General features: G+C 39.1%; 1 long non-coding RNA gene and 1 pseudogene across 2 annotated transcripts in view; one reads left to right on the top strand and one right to left on the bottom strand.

The window, feature by feature from the left end:
• The window catches only part of LOC138803077 (uncharacterized), a 29,888-nt gene that overhangs the window by 5,563 nt on the left and 1,219 nt on the right, over positions 1-23,106 (bottom strand). Inside the window, exon 1 of one of the 2 annotated variants that reach the window (XR_011364856.1) lies at positions 22,367-23,034. The exons of the other annotated variant lie outside the window; for it this stretch is intronic. This is a non-coding gene — a long non-coding RNA (uncharacterized lncRNA). Of the gene's footprint in view, positions 1-22,366; positions 23,035-23,106 lie in introns of those variants that run through there. 2 annotated transcript variants of the gene reach the window in all.
• On the top strand, positions 1,829-13,851 carry LOC138842248 (calcium-activated chloride channel regulator 1-like; annotated as a pseudogene).

Below are 23,106 nucleotides of genomic sequence, written 5' to 3'. Positions count from 1 at the left end.
TAGCCCACTTATTTATTGGGCGGTTGTTTCTTTGAGGATTTGTTGTTGGGGGATTTAGAAATTTTCCCACAGTTTTAATTTTTTAAATAGTTTTAAAATGCTTCTGTTGTTTTCTAAAGACCAAATGGTCATAAATTGAACATGACTAATTACCTATGTTAATGCTAAATATACAGCTCAGTAGATTTATGTAAATTAAGATTAAACATATCAGTTAATTGATTTTAGGGAGAATCATTTCTCATCTTCCAGTCTCCAAATTCATCCTAGATAAAGTTATGTATTCCCTCTGGGAAAGGAAGGTGAAATAATTTGCAAGGGTCTGTCAATTATAATGTGGCATCAGTCATTAAAATTTTATGTATCATTGTGCACAAGGTCTGTCCTTCAATCTGACATTGCAGTCCATTTGAAGGCTTATGTAGATTTCAAGGAGTGGTTGTCAATAATATGCAGATGTGTTTTGACTTACCATGGAGTACATCCCAACAATTCCATCTCAAGTTTAAAATACCATAAGTTGAAATTCATCTAATACCCTTGAGTATTTGTTGTTTTCTTGGCTGTCCTGTGTTGATATTGGAACTGTGGCTCACTGTCATTATCCTAGTATTGTAAATAACTCCAGAAAAGATTGAACTTACTACTTAGTATGTATTTCTTCACATCACCACCAAGTGAAAGAATTGTAAGTTGGAACCTAACTATATTTTAAATTAGCTAGGGTTAAATTGGATACACATCCAGATTTGAAAACATCTGTCTAGTATTTAACACAGAAATTTTACAGGTAGCCATACTGATAACAGGGACATACTACCAAAGCAAATGACCTGAAAAATGCAAATAAAGAAAACATTAATTTTGTAACTAGTAACTTCTTTTTAAGTTACTAAACTCCTAGTTATTTTGGTTTTTAGTTAAATGATAAAAGTATAAAGTCTTAGGGCTGGGAAGGTGGCTCAGTGGTAGAGTGCTTGCCTTGCATGCCTGAGGCCCTGGGTTCGATTCCTCAGCACTACATAAGCAAAAAGAAAAAAAAGCCGGAAATGGCGCTGTGGCTCAAGTGGTAGAGCGCTAGCCTTGAGCTGAAGAGCTGAGGGACAGCGCCCAAGCCCAGAGTTCAGGCCCCACGACCGGACCCCCCCCCAAAAAAAAGTATAAAGTCTTCAAGAGTAGGAAATAAGTTGTTCCTTTCATACTAAAGGTATGAATAACGAAGAAAAAAGATAATTTATGATTGTTTTAGTATCAGTACCATTGCATATGTTTTGGTGTAATTTTTGCATAATAACTGTCACTATTTTGCAAATAAAAATACTGAAGTTCAACAGGATGCCAGTGACTCATGCCTGAATCCTAAGGATGCTGAGATCTTAGGACTGAGAAGCCAACCTGGGCAGGAAATCCAATTAGCCATCTAAAACCCAGAAGTAGAGATTTAACTCAAGTGGTAGAATGCCAGCTTTGAGGGGAAAAAGCTAGTGCCCAGGCCCAGAGTTCAAGGCCCCATATTGGCATAAAAAATAAAATGAGGTACAAAGATGTTAAAGTTACTTAAAAAACAACAAACTTACATTGAGTTTTCCCTATGTGTAAGACACTGAGCAAGAGTTTGAGGACATGAGTTGGTAATTACAATAATAAAGGGAACTTACTAAAGTTTCTACCCTGTATTGTTAGTCCAAAGAGGATGAAGTGGAAAATCTCTCTGGGAAGGATAGAAAATAAGAGAACATTTGGGAAAGTGACTTTTTGGCTGAAACAGCAAAGTAGAGTTTACAATGTGGGAAATGAAAGAGAAACACTTGATGAACTACCATGAACAATGGCAGAGAAGTATAGAAGTCTGGCAAGTGTGGAAGTTAACAGGCCATAGTGTGAGAAAATAGAGCACTGGAGTGCAAAGCTAGTATAAGGATTGAACACGAAACAAAATCCAAGCCTTGGGGATGGCTGTTTGCTATGAGAAATCCATCTTGTAGTCTGTGGGCAGTTGGACAGCACAAAAAGTGTCCTATTTACAGGTGGAAGAAGGAAGATTCCCCAGACAGTTGGAGGTGGATCAATCAGAGAAAAGGCAATTAGAAAGTGAGATAGGAAATTGCAGGAGCCTGAGGGAGGGCCCTTGAGGGCTTGGTGATGGAGAGTCAGTCCATTGCAAAGAGAGAGTAAGGTGAAGAACTGGAAATAATGTGAAGTATATTGATCTTGATTGTTTTGTAGGAGGAAGAAGAGAGGAAATCTCATTTCCCATATCAGGTGACTGGGTGCATACTGGTGATTCCAAGTTAGGAAATACATGAGGAAGATGAGCAGTAGTGTTGGAAAAATGTGATAAGGTTGTTGATGGAGTTGGAAGCATCTGGGATACCTGAATGGACTTTAGGGAGAGGTGGCATGTTGGGTGTTGAAGGTTGGAGTGTGGGATGGTGGTCAGTAAGTAGAAAGAAAAGTAGTGGGATTCTATGATACAGGGATGGAGAAGAGTAGATGAGAATGATGATGGCTTGAAACAAGTGAATCTGAGGAGTAGGAAAGAAGCCACATAGACCAGATAAATGGATTGTGGATAAGCGAAGGTTCAGGGAAGTAAAAGACATGATTTGAGATAGGATTCGGTATCCTGGCTGTGATTTTTTCCCTAGAAGTCTATGTAGTAACTGTGGGACTGAGGTACTATGACTGGTAAGCAACAAAGAATAGGGAGGACAAGTGATTGAAATGATTAGCCATTTAAACCAGCAGCTTACTTTAATCTATGTTGTTTGATTGAAAATTTCAGGCTGTGGAATTCTATATGGAAAAGAACCACAGTGCTGAAGCCCTAAACCTGCAAAACCAAAGACACAATCTCTGAAGCTCTTTTGTCTGAAGCTCTGAAGTCATTTGTGCTTTTGAAGAGTAAGAAAACCACTCCTATGAGCACTCAGCCACCCAAGCCCACCTTATCATTACTGCAGATTGGAAAAAGAACTGTGTGTTTAGTCCTTGATAAGTCTGGAAGCATGTCAGTAGGTTCACTCAGATGCCAATCTCAGATAGATGTAAATCACAATCTGGATCACAATTGGAACCGGTGTGGCTTCAATATAACAAGATTGTCAAAGTCATCACAGCATCAGTGCCATCAGAGAAGCTCAGTCCTTCATTCCATACATTCAGCATCAACATTTGCCATATTAAACTGCTGTCAGTTTATGAGCAAAGATCTGGTGAAGTACACGTTTCATATTTATTTTTTTGTGTGCCAGTCTTGGAGCTCAAACTTAGGGCCCGGGCACTGTCCTTGACCTTTTGTGACCAACACTAGCACTTTACCACTGACTTTTTGGTGGTTAATTAGAGATAAGAGTCTCACAGAGTTTCCTGCCTGGACTGGCTTTGAACCATGATCCTCAGATCTCAGTCTCCTGAGTAGCTAGGATTATACTTGTGAGCCACTGGTGCCTGGCTAGTTAAGCTTCACTAATGATCTGTAGTTGTATGATTATATAGAGGACTTACCTAGGACTATTAGAACAAGCATGAATTTCCATGATGGTGTCACGTGGCTCCACCTTTTGCTATTCATGCAAAGGTTCTAGGATTCTACCCGAAGATGCTACAAATAGAAATGGAAAATTTCCCCACAGAAATGTGTCACAACTGCTTGTCATTTACTCTGCATTGAGAGAGCCATTCCCCCAAACTGTCTAACCTGTTCTTTGTCTATCCACATACACCAATCTGACTGCTTTTCTTCTATTTGTCCAATCAGATTGGCAGTCGCCTTAACAGAATGAGTCAAGCAGGCAAGCTATTCCTGCTTTAGACTGTGGAGCTGGGGTCTAGGTGGGGATGGTGATGTTCGATGGAGCTGCCTACATACAAAGTAAACTAAGACAGATAAACAATGGGAGAGACAGGGATGTACTCATCAGTAGTATACCCAACCCACCATAGCTGCAGGAGGGACATCTGCCTTCTCTAGATTTCGGTCAGCATTTACTTAAAGACATGTTTCAGTGTTCTCAGTATTTGTGACTTTTGTTCCATAAAATTTCCATTTTCAGTACATGACTAGACGCTAACTGAATTAGACAACCAAGGATAAATCAAATGATGCAAAGACAAAGCCATCCAGAAATATTAACAACTCATTCATTCAAGCCTTCCTGGTTTTCTTTTTTCTTTTCTTTTTTCTTTTTGGTCAGTCGTGGGGCTTGAACTCTGGGCTTGGGCACTGTCCCTGCGCTCTTCAGCTCAAGCCGAGCGCTCTACCACTTGAGCCACTTCTGGTTTTCTAATGGTTTATTGGAGATGAGTCTCAAAGACTTTCCTGCTCGGGCTGGCTTTGAACCGTGATCCTCAGATCTCAGTCTTCTGAATAGCTAGGATTACAGGACAGGCGCCAGGCTGCCTTCCTGGTTTTCTGTATCACTACTTTCATGCTTTTCTGTATGTATGTTTGCAATCAAATATTTTTGCTGTACTAGGCACTAAAACTACTACAAAAGCCAAATGGGTATCATCCCTTTTGTCACAGAGCTTACAGTTTTACTGGGGGATGTATTTATCACATAATAACACACACCACATGTGTGTACAAATGTATAGTAAGTGCTGTGAAGAAAGATACACAAAGACCCAAGAGTTTTATCTTTATATATTTATTCTCACCTAGTGTGTGTGTGTGTGTGTGTGTGTGTGTGTGTGTGTGTGTGTGTGCACTTGCACACATGCCAGTGTTGGAGCTTAAACTCAATATAGATAGACAATAGACAGGTAGGTAGGTGGATAGGTAGGTAGGTGATAGATAGATAGATAGATAGATAGATAGATAGATAGATAGATAGATAGATGCATTCATAAAACCAAAGTGTTTTGCTTTCAGCAGAAGGGATATTAGAAGTTTTAACTGCCATTTTGATCTGGTAATGGACAGTCAGAACCAATACCAGTCACAAATTCATAATCAGACTGGTGAATGTCATACAAGCCACAATTTCTTCTGGGTAGTATATTTCTCTAATAATCCCCAGTATAGGGATATTCTCTGAAGGCATCTTTGAATTTCTGGACATCTGTCAAAGACATATCAAGTAATAAAAACTAGAAAAATGTTTGTTACCACTCTAGCACCGCCCATCTTTAGAAGTGCCCTGCTCCACAGCTACTCAGAGACTAGAAGAGAGAAAAGACCAGAGTGAAGTTCCGTAAGTTGCTGCAACTTTCATTGCTGCAAAACTGACGGATAGCTGAACACTCCCAGGTATTTGTTTCCCTCTGGAATATCTTGTCTTGTCCCATGTAAGCGCAGCTTTCACAAACACTTTGGCTACTCCAAGACTGCTACCTCAAGTTCTGACTCTTATCTTCAGGTAATTACAAAGAAATATCCAACCCATGGCTCTGAAATGGTGCTGCTGACAGAGGGGAAGGACAACATATAAGTGGGTGCTTTAATGAGGTGAAGCAAAGTGGAGTCATCATCCACACAATCAATCTGGGGTCTTCTGCAGCTAAAGAATTAGAGCAGCTGTCCAAAATGACTGGTAAGTCTTACCATGGTACTCTGAACTCCAGTAAATTGGGGAAGGAGGGCAGGAGGAAGGTGGAATGCAAAGACACATGGTAAACACCAACTATCTCCCCTTCCTCCAAATGGCCAGTACAGCTGAGTCAGGAAATAGTGCACACAAGGCAATTTCTTTACATTAAGGTAATCTGCATCTAAGACTCATATATACACACACACACAGATGGCTCAAGTAGATCCTACACTTCTCTGGCTTCTTTTGCAAAGCAGATGAACATATTTTTTCTTCTTTTCTAACTTAGGGATATAAATTATGACACTGGTCAGTTTTCTGGGGTAGCTAAATGATAGGACTGTTTGAGCTCAATACTACTTTTCCTGGACTGCATTTCCTAGGAGCAGAGTCTGAGACAGGGATCTGGATACATGTGATTTGTAAAAGGCTCTCAGGAAAAAAGGAGGGAAGGAAGAACAGAGCTGGGGAAATGGCCAAACACGGATGCAGTTTTGGAGCTTAGCTAAAAGGCTGACCATAAAGAAGGCCCTGGCCTAGGAAGTACATCACAGAGTTGATCACAATTTGAGACCAAAGGGACAGTTAATGGCCATGAACTGTCAGGGCAGCATACATTTTTCTAGGTAGGGAAATCCTTTTTTTACTACAGATTATCTGCTAAAGGAGGCAGCTATAAGCCATTAGTAGCCAACACTTAGAGCAGGAAGAAGAGATGACACACACTGGTACAAGGGATAATGGATGGGATATCAGCAGTACTATAAGAATTCTTTTCTTAATTTTTATTGGTATGTTAACAATTTAAAAGTGATTTTACAATACTATCTTAGTAATACTAATTCTAAATAGCCCACCATTGCCAGGGCTTGTGTATTAGCTCATTTTTACTATGTATGCTCCTTTTCTGTCACCATCCCTTTGTCCTCTTATTTCTTGCTGTTACACACACACACACACACACACACACACACACACACACACACACACACACACTTCCTAAATTAGAAGATAACTCAAAAGCCAAGTAAATGACAGTAAGCTTAGAGTACTACTTAATGAATTCATTTTTGAAAGTGCATAATATTTACAATGTAGATTTTATTACATTAATGCTGGCCTCTGAGAGATTCATGGCTAGTTTGCAGATAGTTTAAATACCTAGATGACAGAGATGTGACTGGCAAAATTATTTACTAGAACTAAAACTTAGTATGAACTTCTGAATTACTGTGAAATAGAGCTGTTGATTTATTTTTGCCCTAATAATACAAGGAATACTTATATTGTGCATTCTGTTATCTTAGTAACAGTGTTTCCAGGAAGCAAATACTGGAAAGTAACTTCTGATAATGTCATTGTGTTTTAGGAAGTTCACAAACATCTGCTTCCCATCAGGCTCAGATCAATGGCCTCACTGATGCCTTTGCAGCCCTTTCATCAGGAAATGGAACTCTCTCCCAGCACTCCATCCAGACTGGCAATCTTTACTGGGTTTCTTGTGTTTATTCATATATTTTACCAAAATGGAAAAAATAATGGTTAAGCACTCTAATTTCTACATTCCTCTGGCCAATTAGAAATTCAGCCAGCTGTTAGACAATATTCTTACAAAGCAATACTATCTGCATAAAACAACTTATGTTTACTTGTGTAGAAACAAAGTTTGTCTCTCATAGCACAGTATAAAATAATTTTTCCAATAATTCTTTTTTAACACCTGCTAACCTGAACCCATAAGTGGCTTAGAACTTTCTTCGGAATAGTATATCTCAGTTATAACTTTTCTGAGAGGAGTATTCTGATATAATTTTACTCAGTTTTCCCATTACTTCCAATCCCTAATAGTTGCACAGGATTTTCACATAATGGAGAGAAAGCACTTTGCACTATACAAAACCTATGGAACTACTCAAACACCTAGTTGCAGTCTCGGGTCAGCCAAACCATAAAAATACCTCTCATAGATACATCTGGTTCAAAAATTTTAAGGAAGCCAAATTATCTTTCAAATTCTTGGGACAACTTTTTAAAAAGGATATATGTATTTTAAAATTCTTTTATAGTACCTAAAGAAATTACTCACCTGTGATATTTTAAACTAGAAAAAGTAAACAGTACCCACACTAGTGTGAATTATTTTTATTATGAAAGTTTGTGTAGAGGTAAAGTAATCCTGTAATGACAGATTTCAAAACAATAGGCTTTTAGGCCAACAAAAGTAGCATTTAGTCAGTCTCAGAAAATAGCAATTATGCCTATCTCTGATATACTGGGTTAGATTTTGAAATCAAACAAAGGGCCTAGTTTTGAAAAGGAGCATATTCTAGAAAAGTAGTTGAAAAGGACAAAGCTGAGAGCATCTACAAATTATTTTTCTATTTAAGGAACCTAAGAGAGAAGGACAAGTGGAAAAAATGAGAACTGGGCAGGACTTATTTAGCAACTTGTCACAAAACAACAGCCCTTTACATCTAGAATCATTACTAATCTGCCCACCAAACTAGAAACCTAGTAGTATAAATGGCTTCTAATAGATACCAACTTAAGTGTAACTGATAACTAGCTAGCTTCTAATAGGTATAAAGTAAGGGGTAATTGATAACTAGAAGACAATCTTCAAATCACATTTCTTACACAAATCTTGTTAATTTCCCCAGTTCAATCCCTACTCTCTAGATCCTCTTTTGGACTTGATTCTACAAATCCACTTATCTTTCTGGGGACAACCATGATACTTTGCCTACTAATGTGCTAACTGTAATTTAAACAGTCTCTATGAGGGTAAGATATGAGTCTGTCTTCTTCAGGGTTCACAATCCAGTAAAAGAAATGAACTGAGCACACTAGTTAGTGTGAAAAGAGCGCAGTGTGATGAACATCAAAGGACTGATAGAAATAAAGTCTTCTAGGAGTTCACAGGCAGGCGAGATGATTTACATCTAAAAAGTGGGATGAAGGTCAGAGAGGGCTTCATGAAGAAAAGGAATTCTGAAGGGTTAGGAAGCCTTAGATAAGTGCAGAGGAAGTGAAGACATCTAGGAAAAACAAAGTGTGATAAAGTCAAGGATTCCTAAGAATTCTTTGAGAAGTCATCTTGTTTTGGTGAAGGAAGAAATACTATGGAAACAAGGGCTCAAAATATAATTCAGAAGTAGACCAGAGTAGTCCTAAAGGACAAACCAAGAAATAGAGAATTGCTGATGGCTTCTTGATGGGCATGTGGGAGTTGGGGTGGAGTTGAAAAGACCTTGAGAACTTTCTCTAGAAAGCAAACAAGTGCTTTTCTTAACAGCTGGAAAGTAAGGGATTCTCCTTCCAGAACTCTCAGTGGATGAATGGCACAGTGATCTTGGACTGCACTGTGGGAAGGACCTTTGTTTCTTATCACCTAGAAAACACAGCCTCCCCAAATCTTTCTCTGGGATCCCAGGGGAAAGAAACAAGATGGCTTGGTAGTAGACAAAAACACCAAAATGGCTTACCTTCAAATCCCAGGTACTGCCACGGTATGGAGATTCTTATTTCTTGCTTACAATTTGACAAAATAAAACAAATTGTTTTACAGGACAATGATGGGTTTTTAAATGGCAGTGTTTTCTATGAGAAGAGTCAGTATTGCCTTAAGAGAAAAATAAGCCAGTTGTCTCATGCCTGTAATCCTAGCCACTCAGGAGTCTGAGATCTGAGGATTGTGGTTCAAAGACAGCCCAAGCAAGCAAGTCTATGAGACTCTTATCTTCAATTAACCACAAAAAAAGCCAGAAGTAGAATTGTGGAAAAGCACTAGCTTCGAGCAAAACATGCTCAGAGATAGCACCCAGGCCCTGAGTTGAAGCCTTAGGCACAGGCAGACATACACTGAAAACTAAGAAATGAACATTTTTCATCCATTGAAAAAAATCAATTTGCCAGCAAGTCAAAAGAAAAGGAAACTAGTAATATTTTATGTAGATAATAAAGGGAAACTATTCCCTTACCTCTGAAAAATTCCTTCATTGCTCTCAGTTGGCGTGTGTGTGTGTGTGTGTGTGTTTATAGCTGGCACTCTCCCACCTAAGCTATACCTATATCATTTTGCTGATCAATTGGAGACTGTTGTGTCCTGGTTGGCTTCAATTCTGAATTTCTCTGTGTTTTAAGAAAATTAATTCACATATGGATTGGAAGCCTACAAATACCAAGTTACCTTAATTCTTTCATCTCACTGTCAAGGTGTTGATGCTACCAAAGATGATGTCTACTTAAGGTATTTTACAGCTTACAATGCAAATGGTAGATACAGTTGAAAATAAGGGGTCTGGGAGGAAAAAATGCAGCCACACAGAGAATAATGCCTCAATAGAATGGAGTCATGTCTGGCTGGATTGAGAATGGCAACTAATCTAGGTAGTATGACTGGTTGAGTAAAAGGATTTGGGATCAAGAGGAGAGCATTAAGACTGTGAAAGGGGATAATGCAAAATCAATTCCTGATCACTCAACATCAGCTCTATTGGCATTTTGGGCCAAGTAATCCTCTGTGTTGGCCATGGATTTATGTATTATAACATCCCTGGCCTGGATGTCAGTAGCAGCTCTCCCTGCCCAAGACAATCAGAAATATCCCCAGCCATGTCCCATTATCCTGTAAAGGGGGAAAATATCCCCCAATTAAAAAATCACTAGATAGAACATAGCTTTTGATTGCCATTGTTGAAATCCTACTTTTTTTTTTCTTTTTTTTTTTTATTGTGAAAATACTGTACAGAGGGGTTACAATTACATGGGCAAGATAATGAATACATTTCTTATCAAGCATTGTATCCTCTTCCTTAATTTCCCCTTCCCATCCTTTCCCATCCTCCCCCCACCCCCCGACCCAATCCTTCCCGCTCCCCCCCCGTCCCCCCCCCCCCCGCACCAAAGTTGTAAAGTTCATTTTTCGACATAATGACTTGTACATCTCATTGTTGCAATGGGTCCACCTGTATCCCTATTTAAACAATTTGTTTTTTTCCCTTCCCCTCCCCAAATTATACCAACATCAAATACAGTGAAAGCAGGGGTTATACTGTAGGGGAGGGACATACAAAGCAACAAAAAAAATAATCTTATGTGTTAGAAACAATCACATGAAAGAAAACAAACATTTGAATACATATCTTACGTTTCATTTCCCTAACATCACCTTATCTGACCTTTTCTGCTTGACTCAGACATATACTAGATATTGCAAATAAGGGAAACCATGGGACCTATGTTTCTTTGCGCCTGGCTTACTTCACTTAATATAATTTTTTCCAAGCCTTTCCATTTCCTAACAAATGGGGCAATGTCATTCTTTCTGATGGAGGCATAGAATTCCATTGTGTATCTATACCACATTTTCTTGATCCATTCATCTACTGAGGGGCATGTGGGTTGGTTCCATATCTTAGCTATAGTAAATAGTGCTGCAATAAACATAGTCGTGCTGGTAGCTTTAGTGTGGTCTTGTTTGTAACCATTTGGGTAAATGCCCAAAAGTGGGATTGCTGGGTCATAGGGGAACTCTATGTGGGGTCCGGTCGTGGGGCCTGAACGCTGGCCTGGGCGCTGTCCCTCAGCTCTTCAGCTCAAGGCTAGCACTCTACCACTTAAGCCACAGCGCCACTTCTGGCTTTTTTCTTTTTTGCTTATGTGGTGCTAAGGAATGGAACCCAGGGCCTCAGGCATGCAAGGCAAGTGCTCTACCACTGAGCCACCTTCCCAGCCCCTATGTGGAGTCTTTTGAGGAACCTCCATACTACTTTCCAAAGTGGTTGAACAAGTTTACACTCCCACCAACAATGCAGTAAGGTTTCCTTCTGTCCACATCCCCTCCAGCATCTGTTGTTTTTAGAGTTCTTGATTTTAGCCATTCTAACTGGAGTGAGGTGGTATCTCAATGTTGTTTTGATTTGCATTTCTTTTATGGCTAAGGAGGTTGAGCATTTCTTCATTGTCTATTGGCCATCCTTCTTTCCTCTTCAGAGAAGTTTCTCTTTAGCCCACTTATTTATTGGCCAGTTGTTTCTTTGAAGATTTGTTCGGGAAATCCTACTCTTTTATCAAATAAAAAAATATATATTATCTTTGTCCTTTTTCTTCCATTTTAACATAGGATTTGTGTTGAGAAATAAAGTCATATATATAAATACACTGCCACTGGCAAATAACAAGTGCTCAATAAATGATTTATCATTTTCAATAAACAAATGATTTTATAATGAAACTCCTTCCACTGATATTGACACTTCTACAAAGCAAAAAGATATCACAGGGCTTATTATCTATTTCAGCTATAATTAGGCATAAGCCTACTGTCTCCATTTCCTTCTACTTCCTTCTGTGTAGACACAATGCTCCCAATTCAAACAGTAAGCCCACATGTGCCAAGTGAGAAAATGATGCCCAGAAAACAGACAACTCTGATAAAGCCTGATGTGGGGTTTTATCACCAAAGATTCAAAGTGAATTTTGTTGGTAAGAAGAAAAGACTAAGAAGAGGCTGATTCAGTAAAAGTAAAAAAAGATGCATAGCCATTTTATGTTACTCTTATGACATTTTGAGTACTTTTTAATACAGGTGAAATCAAATGGAATCCCTACCTCCTGAAACCAGTAACAAACTTCAAGTGAACCAAGTGTGCTTCAGCAGAACATCTTCAGGAGGTTCATTTGTGGCCTCCAATGTCCCAAAGGCTCCCATCCCTGACTTCTTTCCACCTTGCCAAATCACTGACCTGAAGGGAAAAATCCAATGGGACAATCTCATTAATCTGACTTGGACAGCTCCTGGGGATGACTATGATCATGGGCCAGGTAAGTGGAACATGAAGGAGTTTCCAGCCAAGGACAGATGGAGGAGGAGGTAAACCAGAAGGGGATGTTGAGAGGCAGGAGGAGGCAGCTAACAGGGAGGTCTTGAATGTCCTCTTAAATGAAAAGTCAAGATTTCTAGACATGAGAAGCTTAAAATATGAAAACGGCCCCGCTTGAGGAGTAGGCGGCTATAGGTGGGAATGACAAACTTTCAGGGTGTTTTCCCCCTTTTTTCAAATAGTAAGTCTCAGAGGAAATCTGATTTTCATGAGTGATTCTGGAGAGACAGAGAAAATACATGAGAACTCCTTACAGACTTCAGCTCTCACCCTGTGGTCTGTGAATTAGGCAGCTACACATCATATGAACACGTCTCAGTGTTCATGGAGACTCCCAGTCCTGCCCCAGAACTAATGAACGAGAATCTATCTGTTGAGATCGCCTAGCTGATTTCTATGCAAATTAATGTTTAAGAAGCATTGGCATAAAATAACTCTTTTTAAATAATAAAATAAGCAATAATTAAACCTCTTCTGTCCACCAATTCTGTGTCCAGAAATGCTAACCAAGGCTTTAAGTCACAGTCAATTTTATCTTCATTGCTTTGTCAGGAAATATAAACAAAAACATAGAAGAGATATTAACACTTGGGAGCTGGGGCTCACACCTATAATCCTAGCTATTCAGTAGGCTGAGATCTGAGGATCACGGTTTCAAAGCTAGTCCGGGCAGGAAAGTTCATGAGACTCTTATTTCCAATTAACCTCCAGAAAACAGGAAATGGCACTGTGGCTCAAGTGGTAGAGTACTCACCTTGAGCTGAAGAACTGAGGGACAGTGCCCAAGCCCAGAGTTCAAGCCCCAGGACTGAGAAAAAAAAAAAAAGATATTAACCCTTGCAATATGAAACACTAAATCAATTTATCACTGGAACTTTATGGGATGGTAATATAATTTCGAATAGACTTTTAGAGCTTCAAATTTGCGAGCTAATGATTTATATCATTTTTCCTTTTAGCTTACAAGTGTAGCATTCAAATGAGTGCACATATTCTTGATCTGACAGACATACTACTGATCTCATCCAAAGGAGGCCAACTCTGAGGCAGTCTTTGTTTCTCAACCAGAAAACATTGCTTTTGCAAATGGCACCAATCTCTTCATCGCTATTCAGGCTGTTGATAAGGCTAATCCGAAATCAGAAATGTCATTGCCTGGGTATCTTTGTTTTCCTCCTCTAGAGTCACCCAGTCCCACTAAAATTTCTACTGTTTGTCTTAAAGTCAATAGTACCATTTCTGGACTTCAATTTTTTAAAATTATATGGAAATGGATTAGAGAAATGCAAGTGTCACTAGGTTTGCACTGTTTTTATGAAATATATCCAATAAACCCTCCATTCTTTTTGGTTATTCAGGTTTCTAAAATGTTCTTTAGACTTCCTTTAGAGGGCAGTGTAATAAAAGTGAAGCAACTGGTACATGGATACTAAAATCATTTAAAATGTAATCAGTACTGTCTTTTAATGACTGACTACTAGATATAAGTGGTACTTTCATCAATCAGTGGGAATAGTGGGGATGTTTTAACTCATCTTAAAGAGCTTTTCCAGCTGTAAAGCACATGCACTTCCACCTAAAAGAGTTTGCTAAGAGTTGTTCTCTTTTGAAGGATGTCAGAAATACCTAATCCAAATTATTTCAAGATAAAAGGCCTGACTTTGTTACTTAGGAGCTTTGGACAAACATCACCAGGAATATACCTCATTTTATGTAGATCTACCAACAAGATGTATTGAAAGAAGGGACTATAGTGTATAAAGAAATGACGATCTGATGAGTCTGTAAGCACAGCAACACGTGCTATGTGCATGGAATTACATGTGTCAATACCCCTTAGAACCACAGTGGTGAAAATGAGCTAGGAGAGAGAGCTGTAGGCCAAGTGTGGAGAGACAGTGACTGGAAAATACACATATATATTTTGTATTTTATGCCAAGTGCTCCACTAATGACCTACATATATTAGCTTATGTAATTCAATTCATTCAACAAATCTATGCTCATCTGCTATTAACTACATTTCAGTTCTATGCTAGACCCTGAGGACACAAAAATAAGTAAAATGTTTTTTTTTTCTTGAGACTAGTAAAGATCTTTTGACAATTTGTTTCTGAAATCAGGAGACAGCTTTGCATAAAAAGAAAGTTTTGTTTTTTGTTGTTTTGTCGACTGTGGGGTTTGAACTCTGGGCTTGGGCACTATCCCTCAGCTCTTCAGCTCAAGGCAAGTGCTCTACCACTTGAGCCCCAGTGCCACTTCCAATTTTCTGGTAGTTTATTAGAGATAAAAGTCTCATGGACTTTCCTGCTGGGCTGGCTTTGAACTATGATCTTCCGATCTCAGCCTCCTAGGATTACAGGTGTGAGCGCCAGCACCCAGCTAAAAAGGAGGTTCTAAGGACAGTATAATGGGCTGAAAAGGATAAGCTAAAGCAGGAAGGACAAAAGTAGAAAACAAAAGGAGAAAAGTGTGCAAATGTAGACCTAAGAGCATGCTACTCTCCAGTTCCCAAGGGTTGGTATTCCTGTGAAGAGAGTTTCAGGTCCCTCAGTTCCCATTTTCCCCCCTCACCTCCTAACACCATTCTCAGTGGTATTAGAACCTCTATGAATGAATCAATAAATACCTTAGCACCAGAGTTCTCTTTACCCTAAATCTGCTAAACTTCAAATCCATATCTTACATTCTAATATGCTGGACCACAGCTTGCAAACTCTCTGAGTTGCTCACTTCCACATTGAACTGGCTTTGTAATCTCGCAGTAGTGCTCATCACTCAAAAACAGTCTCTATTTTTAACGAGGTACATCATATCATCACCTCTCTACACTCTGTACATGACTTTCATGTACATCATTTCAGGTTCCTCCTTGACTACTCCCTCACATTGACAACTCTGCCTCTACTTATCCTCTTGTCACCTCCTGCCACATTTGTCCTGAAAACATTTACTTTGCATTAAGTATTGTAGAGTACTTGAGGCATTGGTTTATCCATTCAACATGTATCTGTTAGCATCTGTATTGTAGCTTAAGCTACAATACAGATGCTAAAGAGACATGAGTAAATAAGTTAGAGAAAGAGAGAGAACATGTAGTCCCTTTTTTTCAATTATACTTTAAATAACTGCATGACACATGATCTCAGCGAATTCTGCTTGCCCTAATATGAGGACAGAAAAAATTTTTCACTGGAAAGCCTACACAATGTTATTACAACTGAGTAAAATCCATTGAGCTCATTAACAAAAGGGAAAACGTTAAATGGTTCTTCCTGTTTTGACTGTTACTAAGCATAAACATCTTCTAATTTTTAAGAGCAATTTTGAATCTAAAAGGAGGAAATAATGATGAGCTATAGATGTACAGCATAATTCAAACTCCAGATGGCACACTAACTTTTTCAGGATTCAGGCACAGAATGCAACCAATTGTAGTGGAATGCCATGGAGTAGTAGACCTAGCAGTAGGATGAAAGCAACTAGGCCACTTAGAGCAAAAACTTAGGTCTAAAGGTTGGAAAGAACATAACTACCACCATAAGCCAACTAACTAGGTATGGGAAGGATGAGGGGCCAAGAAGAAAATATATAACATCATTGGAATTATTTATCTGACAGTGATAATAGCCACAATTACTGGCTTTTTTTCTGAGTGCCAGACACTGTTTCCTATACTCACATCTAGAACTTGGAAGGTACTGGGGCAAGATTAAAAATGAAGATCCAGATCCCATATGTCTAAATTTGCAACAACACAAGCTTCTAAAATGTTTATGTTCTATATTGATAAATACACCTTTATAATGACCTGGAAGGCCAGGTTCAGATTTAAAATTCTTAAGAATCATTCAGAATTATGCTGAAACATAGCATCTCGGAAAAAGACCGGCCTTACTGGGCTTTCTTTTCTTCCTAATCTTTATTGCCCAATCCAAATCCAAAGAGTTTCCAGCATCTGGTAGTGGCATTTTCCATTCACACATCACATGAACAGCTGTCCTTTGGACATAATACCAGCCTGGAGGTGAACACATCTTTTATACCACCTGCCCTTGGAAGAACTGGCCCAGTCCCAAAGTCCGTTCTGGTAATGCGGACTACAGGAGGATCAGTTACTGGTCAGGGAATTTCTGGTATGTGACATATATTGTGAGGTGACATTCACTGGATGGAAACAACTTCTTGACCCTATGGACTTTTCACTCCATCAGAAGACTTGACCCACTACATAATTTAGGAAATCCAATGCAAAATGAAAATGTAGGACCTCTCTTTCAAACAGCAAGAGGAAAATATACTAAAATATGATTCATTACCCTACAGTTTCTTAGCTTGTCATGATTTTTTCCCATTATTTAATAGTGCTTGTAGTAAAGAAAATTACAGTTTCAAAGAGCTCAAATGAATTTTACCATTCATCTTTATATTGTTTAGTAACACTTGGAAATTGTTTTAAAAAAGAGCATTTAACTGGCATGCTGAATATACAGTGTGCATTTTCTAGGTCGTATATGCATATATATTGCATAAAACTGACTCACATATTTTCATTTTACGTGATATGCTCACATTCTAACCTTATTCTCTATCAGTGGCTTCTTAATAAAGAACTGACAGGAAAGGTAAGCTATGAGTTGTTTCACATTTTCTTCTGTCTTCATTTTCATTAAATACCCAGGGTAATATCACAAATAAGATGGAATTTCTTTGTCATTCATTTTACTTAACCTGATGTTGTATTCTTTCTGTGTCTAAACTAGAAATGTGGCTTCTCTAGCTGTCTGTTCTTGCCCATTCTTAAACATGATACACTTGTCTTTGAGTCTCTGAACTCTAGGATATGTTAGTCTAACTAAATTCTATATATGAGAGGAATCATGAACCTATATGCAAATAGCACAGGAAAAAACAGTGCATACACGTCCACATACTTTTACACATTTTTTTATGGACGTCCCATCAGACTTTCCCTTAAAACACACAAATTCAAAGATAAATTTTAAGACAGTATAGCACCCTTCTGAGTGCAGGGTTATATGTAATTGCACAGGCCTGATGCCCATCAAGACAGCCCTTCAAGAGGCACAGCCAGAGCCTGGTAATGGATGGAATGTCCTATCAAAAAGCTGCACAGCAAGGTGCCAGTGGCTCTGGCCTATAATCCTACTCATGAGGCTGAGATCTGAGGAAGCCTGGGAAGGAAAGTCCATCTCCTATTACATACCAAAAACCCAGAAGTAGAGCTGTGACTCAAATAGAGCACTAACCTTGAGCAAGAACCTCAGGCACAGTGCCCAGGCCCTGAGTTCAAGCCCCAGAACTAGCATACACACACACTAAAAGCTGCACATCTGGGTAACTAAAATGTTGGGGGAATCCTCTACCTGCTGTCTCATCTGATAAGATATTGATACAGTATTAACTCAGAGTCTGACTCCGGAGACCAAGCTCTCTAATCAGCTTATTTATTCTACTTCTTTAGAAACAGAAATTCATTTGCAGAACCTAGACCAGTGTTATACATGACTCAGATTTTTAGTTAGTTTGTTTTGTTCCTCATAGCCAGGCAGCATTTCCAGGCTAAATGATTAATTTGTTTACAGGCTAGATCTAGAAATAACTGTATTCATCTATTCCCAAGGCATTAGCATGAAAGACAACTTAATCTATTCCCAAGACATCAGCATGATTAACAGAAAGGAGGTCAGTTACTCCTTAGTAGAAAATAGGTAGAAAACAGAACAGTAAAAATATTTATTTTTCAGTAAAAATAACTAGTATATACTGACCTATTACATTCCAGGCACCATTCTAACAGCGTTTGTTAAAATATCCCACTTTTCTTCACAGAAGCTCTATGAAGTCAGCAATACTATCAATCATATTTAATAAATGAGAAGGCTAAGGCAGTAAGATCATACAGCTACTTAGTGATAAGGTCAGCACGTTGAACTCAGGCAGTTAGCTGCTTTGAACTGTCTCTATGTACTTCAGACAGGTAGCAGTAAAGTGACTGACCCAAATGAGGTAATCTTGGCTCTTTTTTTATAATAGTATGAGAGACTTGAATAACATTTTATCTTATCTGGTATTACTAAAAGCTCATATAGACCAGCATTTTTTACATTTGCTTTTCAGAATTTTAAAATATTCTCATTATAAAAATATCTTATTTATACCATGTTTCATAGAAGTCTTTCAAATGCAAGAAATATTTTATACTTAATGTTTTTTATGCAGAAAACATTTTTCAGGGCTCCACATAAACATTTTACATATTTATCAGAATTTAAGATACAGCCAGGAACCAGGAAGTAAGGGAAAACCCCAACTGACTTCATAGGACTGTTCTCAACATAGCTACTGACTTTAACATTGTGTGCCAATCAAATTTAGTAATTTAATGTTTATGGTTAATTGCCTAGATTATGTTTTTATGTTGTATAAGGTAGGGATGGAGTTGGTAATTTATTATAACACTATTGCCTATGTCCTTTTCATTTTATTGCTCTGTGAGACGGTTGGACTGCTTTGTGGAAACTCAAATCGTAAATATGTATACCTGGTATTGAATCAGTGACCCTGAATAGCAAATAGTGGAAAGGTAACTAAGAACAGCAAACAGGGTTTATCTTTCAGTCTATCTGTTCAATTTCATCCTAAATTTTTGAGTGCTATAAGCAGTTTTAAAAATTAGTATCAATTAAAAAACTTTTTCCTCACAGCCACGTGAGCCACAGCTCCTCTTAGCTTTTTTGTCTTTCTGGGTTTTGTTTTATTTTTATAGCTCATTGGAAATAAGAGTCTCATTGACTTTTCCTGCCCAGTCTGGCTTCAAACTGAGATATTCAGATCTCAGCCTCCTAAGTAGCCAGCATCAGAGGCGTGAGTCACTGGTGCTAGACTTATTTTGTTGTTGTTGTTGGTCGTGGGGCTTGGACTCTGGGCCTGGGCACTGTCCCTCAGTTCTTCAGCTCAAAGATAGCCCTTTACCTCTTGAGCCACAGTGCCACTTCCAGCTTTTTCTGTTTATGTGGTGCTGAGGAATCGAACCCATGCATGCGAGACAAGCACTCTACCACTGAGTCACCTACCCAGCCCCAAACTTAAACTATTTTTATATTCCAAACCAACAAAGTTATTTTCAAGTTTTAATCTAGTGAGGTGTATGGTCCATATACTTCCTCAGAGACTATAAATCAGCCATACTTTAAGAAAGCGGTAGATAATCTTAAGTATCATAAATTTCCTAACCCTGTAACACATCAGTTTATGTCCAGACATATATAAAAATTTTAAGATCCCAAATTTAAAACAATGTTTAACAACAATAATATGACTGGAGACTTTACTTAACTGGTGGAGTGTTTTTCTAGTAAAAGGCAAGGTCCTGAGTTTATACCATTTAATGTTAAAAAATAACACACTTCAAATATATACATATATGTATACATATTATGTAACATTGTTAATGTACTTCCCTAACATCTATTTTCAGCACAGAAGAAATACTAAACATCATCTCACTACTAGTATTGACTTTCTTACTCCAAAATAACCTTTCAGTGGATTATGTATAATGTTTAAGTTATAAGTGGTTGAATACACAGTTTTGTCATAATGGGTTAAGGGGGAAAGTGTGTGTGTGGTGTGAATAATTAAAATCCCTTTCTTTAAACCTTAGGTTTTCCAATATTTTTATGTGATACTTATTGCAAGAATAAAGGTTGCTATGTCCCTCCCTCATGGTATAACCCCTGCTTTCACTGTATTTGAGGTTGGTATAATTTGTGGAGGGGAAGGAAAAAAACAATTCGTTTAAATAGGGATATAGGTGGACCCATTGCAACAATGAGATGTACATGTAGTTATGTGGAAAAACGAACTTTACAACTTTGGTGTGTGTGTGTGGTGGGGAGGATTGAGTGGGAGGGCGGGGGGAGCATGGGAAAGGATGGGAAGGGGGAAAAAAGAATAAAGGTTGCATTTTTTATGAATGAGACATAGTGGAAATTTTTTCTAAACTTCAAATAGTCATATAAGTAGTTACAATTTAACATGTGTCCAGTGCTTCTTAGTCATCTCTCTCACATCATTTCTCTCCCATTCTTGCCTCTTCCTCCAAGGGTTATTTCATGCCTTCCACTTTCTTTAGCATTCTGACTGTACTGTCCCATGTTTTTTCATTCACCAATTTCCCCTCTCACTATTCCATTCCAATTTCTTTCAGCTGATAAACTGTTAAACTATTATTCAAAAAGGTTAATCTATGGAGTTTAATATTTGAAGACTTTTCTGCATATGCTATGCTTTAGTTTCATCATTTACATGTCCAAATGCTCCTGTGAATATTCACATGGGAGGTCATATTTTGGGTCTAAGATCCATATATGAGACAAAACAGGCACCTTTTCTCTTACTGGACCTGGCTTACTTCCCTCATATTTTTCAGATCCATTTTCCTTCAAATGATATTTCGTTCTTCCTGCTACATAAAATGCTGATCAACTTACCTATCTACCTATCTTTATCTGTATGAGTGTATAGTATATGTGATTATGTGTGGTAGAAATGCAATACATTGACAGAAACAGATAACATTTTTTTTGACCCACCCAATTGTTACAATTTCTTGGCTACTATGAACTGTGTTGCAATGAACATGGGTATGCTGACGTCCTGTCATACAATCTTTCCAATAAATGCCCAGGAATAGTATTAATGGATCATAGGGTAGTTTTGTGTTCAGTTTTTTGAGGAATTTTTATACTGATTTCTATAGTGGTTGCTCTAATTTACATTCCTACCAGCAGTGTATTGGGTCCCTTCTTCCTCTCATCCTTGCTATATTTGTTGTTTGTATTCCTGATGATGGCCATTCTAACAATTCTAACAATGGCCATTCTTTCCTTTTTTTTTTTTTTCTTTTCTTCTGTTATTGTTGTCTGACCTGAGTTCAAGCCTCAGGACCTAGGTGCTGGCCTTGAGCTTTTCTCCTCAAGACTAGCATTCTATCACTGGAGCCTCAGCTCCATTTCCAGGCTTTTGGTGATAAATGGGAAATAAGAGTTTTACAGACTTTCCTTTCCTATGCTGGTTTTGAACCTATGTCCTCAGAGCTCAGGTTCCTGAGTAGCTAGGATTACAGGCATGAGCCATAGGTTCTCAGCTTCAATTTGTTCGATTTGCATTTCTTTTCATGGCAGGGAGGTGTGGGGAATGCTGACTATATTTCCTTTTTTCTTTTTGTCGGTCGTGGGGCTTGAACTCTGGGCCTGAGTCCTGTCCCTCAAGGCTAATGCTCTACCACTTAAGCTACAGTGCCACTTCCCCGACTATATTTTCATATATGAGAATATTTTCATGTCTGTTCAGCTCCTTTGCCCATTTGTTAAATGGGTTAATAATTCTTTGGGGACTTAGATTCTTTTAGCTTCTTGTATTTCCTGGTTATTAGATTCTTGTCAGATGCATAGCTGGCAAAGATCTCCTGTGAAATCTGTAGGATTTTGTTTTAGCTATATCCTCTCATTTTAACTATATCCTTTGCTGTGCAGAAGGATTTTTTTTTCTTTATATCCTCCCATTTGTCAATTGGTTCTCCTATTTGTTGAGCTGCTGAAATTCTATGTAGGGCAGATGGGCAGCAAAGATGGTGCTGAAAGGGAGTTGAGTGGGCAGAGCCCGAGTTGTTTATGTTAAAATCTGACTGGGTACCACAACCAGGCAAGTGACATCAGTGCATGAACAGCTCGAGGACATCAGGGAAAGTAAGAAAGCTTAGGCTCATGATAGGGTGACCTCTACAGTGATTGGTTGGTTCCTTTTCCTCCCCTTCCATGCCATGAGATTTTTTGCTTTAAAAAGCGCTTGCTGTGTGTTCCTGCTTGACTTGACTCCCCTGCTTCTGACTGTCTCTGTGGCTAGGGATCGGGGCGCACTTACCTTTCCTCTGACCCTGTCCGTCTTCCCCAGGATGGACCCAACAATTCTACTCAGGAAGTTCTAGAAGTTTTGAGACTCAAGTCTTACATTTAGCTCTTTGATCTCCTGCCCTGAACTCTGTGAGACTCAGGGCAACATCTCCAATGAGGCCACAGCATCTGGAACTAAAGGCATTGTGGAGGGAGCTGTGAGGTGTTGGGCCTGAAGGCTGCTGGCCTGGCCCTCGTTGCCAGCTGCCAAGATGACATCGCTGCTACCTAGGCACTGCCCAGGGCCAACATGACCCTGGCGCCCCACTTACTACCCAACACCGTTGTGTAGCCATGGCTTGAGACCTCACCACAACATGTGGCCCAGGCTTGGTGTGACCATGTGGCGGTACCATGGGGCTGAGGGTTGGTTCCATACTTCACCGTATTCGCCATAGCTATCTCTATTGGCGGCTGCTACCCAAACATCAGCATGGCAGCAGCCATTTCGAAAACTTCAGGTGCTCTGCTCTTCCCTTTTACTTCTTCCAGCCTGGGTGTGGATGTCCCGAGTCCATGCAGGTGCCCAGGGCTGAGGCCTGCACTGCCAACAAGGAGATCCCTTGGGCTGCGGGGCTGATTGCATCTCCATAGTCACCACAGCAAGGGACTTGAGGCCTCCACTGCCAGAGAGCTTGTCCCAGGCTTCTCGGTCTGAAGCCTTGATTTGCTCCTCATGCTCCTGTGAGGCAAGAAGACATGGCCTGCGAC

This window comes from Dipodomys merriami, unplaced genomic scaffold, assembly GCF_024711535.1.
Source record: "Dipodomys merriami isolate MVZ:Mamm:240054 unplaced genomic scaffold, mDipMer1.0.p SCAF_332, whole genome shotgun sequence".
Classification (NCBI taxonomy): domain Eukaryota; kingdom Metazoa; phylum Chordata; class Mammalia; order Rodentia; family Heteromyidae; genus Dipodomys; species Dipodomys merriami.
Note: the sequence above shows the minus strand (reverse complement) of the source record. Positions and strands in the feature narration are given on the sequence as shown.